The sequence below is a fragment of the Mesoplodon densirostris genome, chromosome 10 (genome assembly GCF_025265405.1).
Source record: "Mesoplodon densirostris isolate mMesDen1 chromosome 10, mMesDen1 primary haplotype, whole genome shotgun sequence".
NCBI classification, from domain to species: domain Eukaryota; kingdom Metazoa; phylum Chordata; class Mammalia; order Artiodactyla; family Ziphiidae; genus Mesoplodon; species Mesoplodon densirostris.
Window position 1 is genome coordinate 3,337,760 of NC_082670.1, and position 10,784 is coordinate 3,348,543.

Below are 10,784 nucleotides of genomic sequence, written 5' to 3' on the forward strand. Positions count from 1 at the left end.
GGGGGAAAGATGACCTTGAGGAACTGTTCACTCAACCTCCTCCTTGACCCCCATGGTTCAATGAAAATATGCAGAGATCCTAAATCTTACAAACTTCATGAATCCTGTTACATTAAGTCCATCCCTGCAAAATAACCTTATTAATGACTATTCAACTCAGCAGACATTATTGGGGCCCCCTGAGTGTAAGGCATGGCACGGTGCTGCTCTCAGGGGACCAGAAAGATCAGAAAGACCAGGTGTTTTCCCTCAAAGAGCTCTCAGACCAGAGTGAAAGCACAGAGGTTCCCTGTGGGTCCAGATGTATCTGATGTGATCTATTCTTTTTTTCTTTTTTTTAACCGAAGTATAGTTGATTTACAATGTTGTGTTAATTTCTGCTGTACAGCAAAGTGACTCAGTTATACATACATATATTCTTTTTCATATTCTTCTCCATGATGGTTTATCACAGGATATTGATACAGCTCCCTGTGCTCTACAGTAGGACCTTGTTGTTTAGCCGTCCTGTATAGACTAGTTTGCATTTGCTCATCCCAAACTCCCCCTCCAGCCCTCCCCCACCACCCCCTTGGCAACCACCCGTCTGTTCTCTACGTCTGTGAGTCTGTTTCAGATGCGATCTGCTCTTAATAGAAGCAGAACAGTCCTGTTCCCGGTGGCTACTGTTCCATCTTCCATCACTTTCCCGGTTCTTCTACCAATACCATGGGCCTCCTGCTCCCGCCCACCCTGTCAGTGGTTTGAATGGACGCGGACACCCGCGACCTGCCCTGGCCCCATCCGGATGCCTCCTGCCCCCAGCCCCAGTGAGGATCCCAGGGTTCCTCCCCGGGACTTGCTGAGCTGCTGCTGAGAGGACAAAGCCCTTCCTTCCTGGGGGTGAGGCTGTGGCCTTGGGTCGGAACACGGCCGCCGTGGGGTCTCCCGTGGACGGGTCCTGGGACGCAGGCTGATGACACTAAGAGAGAGGCCAGGAGAGCTTCGACCTCGGCCCAGGCTCTGCTTCCTGGACCCTCTGTTCTTCCCGCAGTTTGGCTTCAAGATAGGTAAATTGCCTTCTTTTGCATAAGTCAGTCGGGGTTGGGTTTCCGGGCCTAGGAGGACAATTCAGACTGATAAAAACGTGGCCAAGGAAGCAGGGGAGAGAGGGGGCTGGTTCTCACTGGGGCGTCAGGGAGGCCTTCCCGGTCGGGCGTCCAGCTGAGGCTGAAGATGTAGCAGGGTGTCTCCAGGCAGAGGTGGGGGCCAGGCCAGGCAGCAGCCTGGCACGTGCAGAGGTACGGCCGGCCAGGGCTGGCCCGGGGGGAGGCCCAGGTCTGATGTGATGGGAGGTGTGGGGAGGGCCGGAGAGGACCAGGGAGAGAGAAACACTCGAAGGCAGGGTGAGGCCAGAGCATCTGTGATGAGCTTGGGATGCTCGTAGGAGAGGTGTTCCTAAAACCTGGGTCAGGAGTGCCATCCTTTTAGCCTGCCCTTGAGTAGAAGTTACTCCCGAGCAAGTGGCAATCTGTAGGGCAGTGGGGGGCTGCGTGTGGCTGGACTCTGGCTCTCATTGCGACGGCTCACGTCCTGGCCCCTCTGTGATTAGGGCTTGCTTTCCTCTGCCGATGACCAGTGTCAGCCACGAACTCTCAGGAAGGAATAAGCCATCTGACACACATTCTACTCTGAAAATACAGTATTTTGGTTGGGTTTTAATTTGCCTGTAGCTTCTGCTAAAGCTTGAAACATACATGTTATGGGTCTGGCCCTTGGAATATAGAAGCTAAGCTTGAAAAGAGCAGTTGTGTGTGCGGTTCACAAACAAACAGATGTTCATAGCTAAATGTGAAAACCCCTCAGGTTTCTTGCAGGAGCTCATTAATCCTCTCTGTCTTTGTTGACAGGAGACCTTAGGTTACAAGCAGCGCATAATTCTCAAAGGCAGTTTCCAAAAGTCTCGGAGTCTGACAGATTGCTGCAACAAAAAATAAAAACTGGGAGCAAACCCAGGACCTCTTTGGACTATTTCTGCAGCTTGCTGAGAGCCTGGGATCATTTCCAAGTGAAGATTTTTGAAATGGGGCAGGGTCTGTGGTTAAATGCACTTGGGAAAGGCTGGCTATGCCATCCTTCTGTTGGGGATGCACCAAGCTCACGGTTTCCTGAAGGTTCTGAGAAGTCCCGCAGCAGAGCAACAAGAGTCATTACGGGGGCCTGGGGCGGCTTGGGACCCACTTCCACATGGCATAGCCACACAGGACATGGGTTGAGTTGTCGGTTTTCTTAAAGGGTCCAAAACAAAGCTTGGAGAGGCCACAGCTGGAGAAGAGAATTCGAAAGGGTCCGTGGCCACCTCTGCCGAGAAACACGTTGTGAGCCAGCCTGTCCTGCGACATGCCGGGCAGAGACCGTCCCCAGACTCAGACACCTGGCCTTCTGACCCGTCACTAACATGCCACCAGAAGGCCTGAGGACACTGCGGCCCACTGTCCCCCCTGAGGACACGAGCGGGAGTGAGCACGGCACACGCGGGGCAGCGAGGAGGCCGGAATGACCAGAGCAGAGACGGCAACGCTCTCACACATCAGACCGGCAGAGGGTGATGTGTGTAGATGGGAAGGTATTGCCATCAAGTAAGACAGCTCCTGGCTTTAGAAGCCCAATGTCTAATGGATTGGAAATACCAGGATCGATTAAACCGGAGCACAGTTAACTGTATTACAGAGAAGAATACGGCTGTCTCTGGGGTGTGGGGTGGAACATAAAATACCATAAGGATTCAAAACAGAGGAATCGTAACTTGTGGGAGCAGAAGTATCATGGAAGTCTCCCCGGGGAGGAAGTCGTGTTAAGGAGGACCTCAAACAATGAGTGGAATTTCCTACGTGGTGTCCAGTACCGTTATCACTTAAGAGAGATGCCAACCTCAAGGCGTGGAAAACCCACGTGACAGCAGCTGAAGTGTTAAAGACGGTTCGTCATCTCATGTGAAGTACGGAGGCCAATGGATGAATCTCAAGAAACTGCTAAGAGAACCAAAGCCGCATGCAAAAGATTACATTCCGTGTAATCCCATGTAGGTGACATTCTAGAAAAGGCAAAACTATGGCAACAGAAGACAGAGCGGCGGTTTCCAGGAGCTGGGACAGGGCTTGACTACAAAGGAGCCAGAGGGAGCTTGGGAAAATCGGGAGACATCTTTGGTTGTCATGACTGCGGGTGGTGCTCTGGGCACCCAGTGGGCAGAGGCCAGGGATGCTCCTAGACATCCCACAGCAGGACAATTCAGACTGATAAAAATGTGGCCAAGGAAGCAGGGGAGAGTCTTCATGTCTCAGGCACAGGATAGCACCCGCGAGAGAGGTGTGTCGTCTGGTCTAAAACAAACATCCCACATGGTGAGGCTTCAGCCTAGGTTTTCAGGGACCCAGTGGTACCCACGGCACCTCCCGCAGACTTCCATCCTGCCGTGCCCCCACATCAGACACCTGGATCTTTACCACCATAGTGGATGGGGCTCGAGGCAAGTTCGTTTGGCTTCGGTGGGGGGGTGAAAGCTGGGTGTCACAGGAAGTGAGAGACATCTGTTCTAAGTCATGACAGTCGATCACTCACCTCTACGGATGAACACCTGCCACAAACAAAAACTAACAGTGCTGGGAGCCGACGCAGAGAAAAGGTACAACAGCAAGTTGTGTGATTCTGGAAATGCCACGTCACCTGGAGTGATGCCAGTTTCCGTGAAACTGGGGATGACCCAGTGGATGCTTCATACATAACCGCGGGCGAAAGAAGTAGCGTTGCAGGAGGAGCTTTGAGAAGGAGCCTCACCTCAGAGGCCTCGCCCGTTAGTACTCAAAACCCTTCGAAACGACGCCAACCGCATTTCCGGAACGTTGTGGAAATAGTGTTTATGAGTGTGAATTGCTATGTGTGCAGACGGTAGCGTAGAAGTGCGTGCATGTGTGAAAGAATACAAAGTATTAGGACATATAAATCTACACAGATGAGGACGGGAGGCTGAGCTCTGTAAACCACATGAGACAGCAGCGGAGCTTCGCTGAAACGTTCGGCCGGGGCTGAGGGCGGAGATGGGGTCGGAGGAGGACCACCTGGGAGGCAGGACCAGGTGCAGGAGCCCGAGCTGGACCCCCGCACTGGGGCCTGATGACGTGCTCCTGACCCCCCTCCCAGCCCCCCTTCCAGCCCCCGTGGGGCGCAGCCCTGCCCCCCGGCCCCTCGGGCCCTGCTCCTGAGACGCCTCGCCCCCCGGGAAGCCAGGGCCCCCCATTCCCATCCCCACTCGAGTCCTTGGTGCTCTGTGACTCAGAGGCCCTGGAAGGGATGCTCAGGGGGCCAGGGGGCCAGGGGCTCAGGAACCCGGAAGCCTGGCCTCTGTAACAGCCACTTGGTGGCCTTGGGCAGAGGCGTTTGCCACAAAGTGCAACCCGCAGAGATGAAAACTCTTCCATGGACGGGTCGGGGACATCTTAGTCGAGGGTCTTGTAAGGCAGGATGGGGCTCCTGGGCCAACTCGGGGGACAGTCCCTTTCCAGGTGCCCCAGTGGCTCCCAGACTCACACCTGTGCTCAGAGCCCGTCCTGCCACCAGCTCTCCCCCACAGCCCTGAACCCTTCTGTCATAGAGCATCCTGTCCTCGACCACGCTAGTTCCGGGTCCAGCGCAGGGGACGCAGCCGACCCCTGGCCCCTGGCAGAGCAGCTGACTTCATCGCATCCTCTCAGCTGCGGTTCCTCCCCAGCACCGCCGTGGGACCCCAGGTGGGAGTGCAGCCCCCAGCCCTCACCTCTGAGGGCTCCACTCTGGGCCCTGAGTCCCCCCAGGAGTATATATATACATACACATAGGTATATGTATACCCACATAAGATATATATACACCTATACCTAGTTATGTGCCAGTCACTGTCCCAAGTACTTTACAGCTAGAAACCCGTGGACTCCTCCCAGCAACCCTCTGAGACAGGACCCCTGGCTTCGCAGATGGGCAGACGCGCACCAACACCCTACGGGACACAGCCAGCGAGGCCCACGTGGATTAAATGCATTTGTGTGGATTTGTTTGAAAAGTGAATCCTCCACTGATGGTACTGTTTCCACAGAAAAATGCTTTCCCAGTTCCAAACTATTCCTCACAAACTTTTAAACATAGTTCACCAGGACATGTGGACATTTTAGCAGTGGTGTTTCAGGGTCCCTGGGACCCGGTGGGGAGGACCCTTCCTCCTGCCCCTCAGTCCCCAGCTCACAGGCGCCCCTCCTCTCACCTCCCTCCCCGCCCCCATGACGGGACACTTTTCACAAGGAAGAAAAACATGAATTTTTCTTCTCATTCAGATACATTTTTGTGAGAGCAGAACTTCCTTCATGGAAGAAATCACCACAGAGATTACCCCTAAACTTTGCCAAAATGACGATGTACAGCAGGGTGACTATAGCTAATAAATAATACTTACAGCACATTTAAAAGTTTCTCATCCCAAGAAAAAAATGTGTGACTAAGAATGTTAACTAGACTTATCGTGGTGATCATTTCACAATATATACAAATACCAAATACATACAGATGTCGAACAAAAGAGAAATATATCTTTACACGGACCAACATAAAAATAATAGCATTGAAATCATGCTAGATAAAAGTATTTTCCTGCAACTTGAATTTTCATCTCACAAGATGTGCTGGAGATGGTTCCAAGTCTCTGTCATCTATAATCTACACTGTTGTTTTTAACAGTTCCATAAAAAAAAGAAAAGAAAAGAAAAAAGAATTCCTCAAATTGTTTACAATAATAAGAAAGTCTGGAAACAGCAGCACCTCTGAGGGATGTATTAGTGAAAGAAAAACGTTTCCAGAGGGCAGCCACGTGGAAGCCAGGCGGGTGAGAGACAGGTGGAGCAAAGCTGACTGCAAACGTGTCACAGCAGGAGGGGTGGCTGGAGGTCAGAGTCTAGGGCAGGGAGTGGGCCGGGGATGGCCTCCTTGGCCTAACTGCCTCCACAAGCCCTTAGAGCTGCCGCTGACATCCCCTGCAGGTCTGAGCCTGAGGTCTGACCTCGGGCTGGGGGCCTGCAGGAGCCGTAGGTCAGGAGCTCAGTGACTCAGGACAGGGCAGCCCTGAGGCTGGGCCCTTTCAGAACCTGGGCCCCGATGTGCGTAGCTGAGTCCTGCCCGGTTCTTACACCCGTTCTATTGACTGAGCCCTGATGACGTTTGACCCCCTCTGCGGCCCCAGGGTGGAAAGTGTTCCCCTCTGCTTGTCCGGCCCTCCCGAGCAGCCTTCCCGGGACGGGCTTCGCCAGGGCCAGGCTTTCCCGGGTCCCTCCAGCCCCCTGCTGCCTCTACTTGTCCCCGGCCCTGGCTCTCTCTTATGGCCTGTGGGGCTGCCTGTTCTCCTGAATTCTCACCACCTGCCCCCTTGGGTCAGCTACCCTCCACGGGGACCAGACTCATCACACCCTCCCAGTGGCCCCAGGCCAGGGCTGTCCGCACTGCAGCCTCTGTCGCAGGCCACACCGTCAGCACCAAGGGGGCTGGTCCTCAACTTGGCTCCGCCTGGGTTCCCCGCAGCCCAGTTCGGGACCTGAGGATGTGGCAGGAGCCTAAGGGGACCGTGAGGCAGTGACGTCTGCCACGCCGGGTGCCCGGCCCTCCCTGGTGGCATGGGCGCTCGGCCGGGCAGGCTCCTTGGAGCTTGGGCTGGAGCTGGCAGGTGAGCGGAAGCCCCTCTGCCCAGCCTCCCTCGACGGTCCAGCGCATCCGCCCACCAAGGAGGTCTGCTCTGCCCAGGCCCCCGGCCACGCCCACCCGCCAGGCTGAGTCCCTGCCTGGGGCGTGACTTCTGCTGAACCAGCTCTGTCCCTCAGGGCACTTCGGTTTCTTTATCTTCAAAATAAAGATACCAGCGATACTTACTTCCTAGGGCTATAAGGGGGATTAAGTGTTCATATTTGTTCATCGCTGGAGTAATATCCGTACAAAGTCAGCCACGTGACGAACCCACCCCTCCCCCACCCCACCCCCCGCCAGGGAAAAGCCAGACCTGCCTCGTGAGACCACTTGTCTCAGCACAGCTTGGCTCTCGAGACTCTGTCCTGCTGGTCACACACCCTCTTGGGGCCAGAAGAGCGTGAACAGTAAGGCCTTCTTTCACCTGGTCCCCGTGCCTTACCGGCCCTCAGCCCGCCCCCCGCCCCTTTGCCCACTGCAGCGGGCGGTGTGCGAGGGGCCTCCGGGACGGGGGGCACAGCCGGCACATCAATGCATTTCCGAAATACTTCCCCGCCGAGCCCGGATGTACAGTGAGGTTCTCCACGAGCAGCTTTGGGTCGTTGCACACAGAGGCCCTGCGCTTTCCTTCCTCGCTGGTGAGTACCTCCCGCCAGACACACCTGCCGAGGGCGCGCTGCCGAAGGCCCCATCGCGGCTCCCGTCCCCGGGGCTCCACACACCCTCCTTCCTCTCCCTTAACTGGGACGGCTTAGGCAGAAACCAATTTCTCAAGGCCTGAAGGACAGACAGGAGCACAAAGGGGACCCGGAGGGCCCTGCAGGGCCGGCGAGGGACGGAGAGGCTCCTGTGGCCCGGAGCGGGGGTAGGGTGTAGACAGGAGCATCCGAGCAGAGTCCAGGGCCGGCAAAGGCTGCCCTGCCCTCCCCACGCCTCAATTTGTGCCCTTACTTTCAGAACCATTTGCAACGTGGCATCGCTGAGGAGCGGTCCACAATTCAAGGTGACTACGAAGCAGGCAGCCGTGTGGCGGGGCCCCGGCGGGTGGGACACAGACTGGGACTAAGACCGGCTCCACCCTCCCCAGGGTTTGACCTCAGTCCAGTGACTGAGCTCCTGGGACCCACCACACCCGCATCTGTAAGATGGAGGAAGGGTTTGCAGACGTCTGCTTAGCCGCTGTGACAAGCACCACGACCCGGGGGCTTCAACAGCAGAAATGGATCTTCTCACAGTCCTGGAGGCTGGAAGTCTGAGCTCAGGGGGCCAGCCAAGCCGGGTTCCCGTGCGAGCTCTGTTCTCAGCTTGCAGACAGCTGCCTTCCCAGTGTGTCCCCACGTGGCCTTTCTTCTGGGTGCCCTTGTGTGGGGAGGGAGGGAGAGAGAGAGAGAGAGGGAGAGAAAGAAATAGAGAGAGAGAGAGAGAGAGCACTTTGCCCATCCTGAGGGCCCACCCTCATGACCTCATGTAACCCTCATTACCTCCCAAAGGCCCCATCTCGGAACACCATGGGGGCTGAGGGCTTCAACACAGGAATCTGGGGAGGATATAAACATTCAGTCTATAACAGATGTCTACCTTCCAGGGCTGGTGTGAGGGTTGAAGAGAAAATCCCTGGACTATATCAGGCACTCAAATGCTATCCCTTAGATAGATTACAGATAGATAGCTAGTAGATACAATAGACAGATATTGATAGACAAATGGATGGATGGATGGAAGGTAGGTAGAAACTGCAGTGCAGAGAAGAGGGTGGGGGATGAACAAAAGAAAATGGGAGACAGACACAGAGAGAGAAAGAGCGGGGAGAGATAGGGGTGATTTTCCGCCAGTCTTCACCTCCAGCTCTGACCTTGGGAACTTGCCCAAGCACCCAGCTCTGAGCGCCTCGTGCTGGGCCCAGCCTCCCTGATCCCAGCACGCAGGCAGCGAGGCTCTGCTCAAACACAAACCAACAAGGAGCCACCCAGTGTCTGCTGTGCTCCTCCTGGTGGGATGAGACTGCAGGGGGCCTTGGGCGGGGTGAGTGCACTTTGCACGTGGGAATGATGGAAATAATTGTGGCCGAAGGATAAAATGGGGTGGATTAAAAATAGCTGCAAAGTCTCTGCAGTTGCCCCCATCAAGAGATGTAGCTTCTTTCCCCATTCCTGGAATCTGGTCTGGCCTTGCCACCTGCTTTAACTGATAGAATGTGCTGGAAGTGACGTGCAAATTCTGAGCAAGGCCAGCAGAGATCTTTCAGCGTCCACGTCCTGCTCTCCTACGGCTGCCGCCACTGTGTAACAAGCCCAGGCTCACCTGGCCATGTGCAGGAGAACCAAGGCCCCCAGGCAACAGTGCGGCTCACAGCCCACTGTGTCTCTCAGACCATCCCTGGCTCGTTGATGCACCAGGTGGCCACAGCTGCGAGAGTGACCCCAGGCGAGGTCGGCAGGGGAACCTCCCAGCTGCCTCAGCCCAAATTGCTGAACCAAATAAACAGTTGAATTTGAACAAATAAACAGTTATGTATTTGAGCAGCAGTTGTTATTTGAGCAAATAGTTGCTGTTTTAAGCTACTAAGTTACGGGATGCTTTGTTTCATGATAAAGGTCACTAAGACACAAGAAGATAACCCGTTATCATCGCAGAGGTCATCTATTGTCCAGAACCGCACTGAACCACGACGCAGCCGTCAGCGGGGACGGCTTCACTGACGCCCGCTCCTCTCCCATGGCTGCCAGAGCTCCAAGGCTCCTCGAGGGAGTCACCACCTCCCACCGTGTCGCTGATGGGCGCTCAAGGCGAGACCCCTCCCCAGGTCTGGGTGCCGGGGTGTCTGCCGAGGTTCTCAAATGCTGGGGCATCTGAGGTAGTCATCTGAAGCCGAACTTCTGGGACTGTAACGCACAGACGAATCACCCAGGGGCCTTGTTAAAACCCAGGTTCCTACTGAGAGGTCCAGGCTGGGCCTGTCTGACGCCCCGGGTGACCCAGGCCTGCAGGCCCACAACCAACCATGCGAGGGAGCAGTAGGGGAGCCAGGCTGACCCGCCTGGAACCCAGGGGTCTCCACCTCAGCTGTGCATCCCTGTGGAACTTCACAGATAGTTCCAGAAATTCTGATCTCCTTGGTCTGGGTGTAGCCTGGGATGGGATCTCCTGACCTCAGTTCCTCAGTGATTCCAACGTGTGGCCCGGGTCGAGGATGCCCTGCATGAACGGACTGGTCCACTGGCTGTGGCTCTTCCACCCACGCCGCCGGCTCCTGCTCACCCGGTGAAGACCTGGCCTCACCCCCATAAAGAGCCCCATTACCGCTTCCTTCCACGTGGTTGGAGCCAGGGTGAGGGCTGCTGTGAGGCCCCGGGCACCGCCAAGTGTAGCAGAGAGCAGGGTTCACGCACAGATGTGCCGGCAGCTATGGACGTGGGTCGGGGCCCCAGGCGGCTCTCACCCTCCCCTCCCCTCCCCCGTGCAGAGGGTCTCAGGCCACCCTGCGGGTTGGCAGGCCAATCTGGGGCAACTTATGTCAAGTACCCAGTTCGGGGAGAGACCCAGTAACTGGATGCTCTAATTCACAAGCACAGTGGCAAGAGGCCTGCACAACCAGCGGCAGAGGACTCGAGGGGGCTGAGAACTCAGGTCAGTGTTTGCCAATGTGCGGTATCCAGGCTGGAAGGCCCCTGCGGTGAGCGCAGGCCCTTTGCACTGCCTGCCCTTGGTGCAGCGTATGACTTACACCTGCCGGGACCTGCCGGGGAGCCAGGGCCTGAATGGCTTCCCTTTAAAGACTCCAACAGTGAAAAACTAGAAATTTTAGAATTGAAGGTGCTCTTTGGAATGGACTTTTTCTGCGTTTTGAAGTGAAAGTAACTCATTTTCAAAAACTGAACTCAAACAACCTTCATTTTATAACCGAGTGTGTGGAATAAACCCCACGTCAACGGGAAGCCAGGAGATGGTGGGTGTATTTGCTCGTGAAGAGAAGGCAACTTTGTAAGCAATTCTTGGGCGGCTTGTCTGTGCTGTACAGCTCAGGAAATAGTAACGCCGGTCTCTTGGAC